The sequence below is a fragment of the Portunus trituberculatus genome, chromosome 20 (genome assembly GCF_017591435.1).
Source record: "Portunus trituberculatus isolate SZX2019 chromosome 20, ASM1759143v1, whole genome shotgun sequence".
NCBI lineage: Eukaryota > Metazoa > Arthropoda > Malacostraca > Decapoda > Portunidae > Portunus > Portunus trituberculatus.
In genome coordinates this window covers 10,115,305-10,115,823 of record NC_059274.1, presented here as the reverse complement: position 1 = coordinate 10,115,823, position 519 = coordinate 10,115,305, and positions in this window count along the sequence as shown.

Below are 519 nucleotides of genomic sequence, written 5' to 3'. Positions count from 1 at the left end.
TCTCACCTAATTCCTCTGACTATGTAAAATTCTTTGACTATTTGACTTCCAAGGTGGAGCACATCTTATCTCACTTTCCTTTGCTGAGATCTCCATTTTAGGGGATTTCAATGTTCACCACCAGCTTTGGCTTTCATCTTCTTTCACTGACCAACCTGGTGAACAAACCTTCAACTTTGCTATCCTTCATGACCTAGAGCAGCTAGTGCAGTTCCCTACCCGTATTCCTGACCGCCTTGGAGACACGCCCAACATTCTTGATCTTTTCCTAACCTCCAACCCTTCTGCTTACTCTGTTAAACTTTCCTCTCCGTTGGGCTCCTCCGACCACAATCTAATTTCCGTTACCTGTTCTATCACTCCAGTGCAGCCTCAGGACCCGCCTAAGCGGAGGTGCTTCTGGCATTTTAACTCTGCTAAGTGGGAGGAACTAAGGCAGTACTATTCTGATTTCCTTGGGATGATTATTGTTTTCATGTCAGAGATCCTTCTCTTTGTGCCGAGCGCATAACAGAGGTG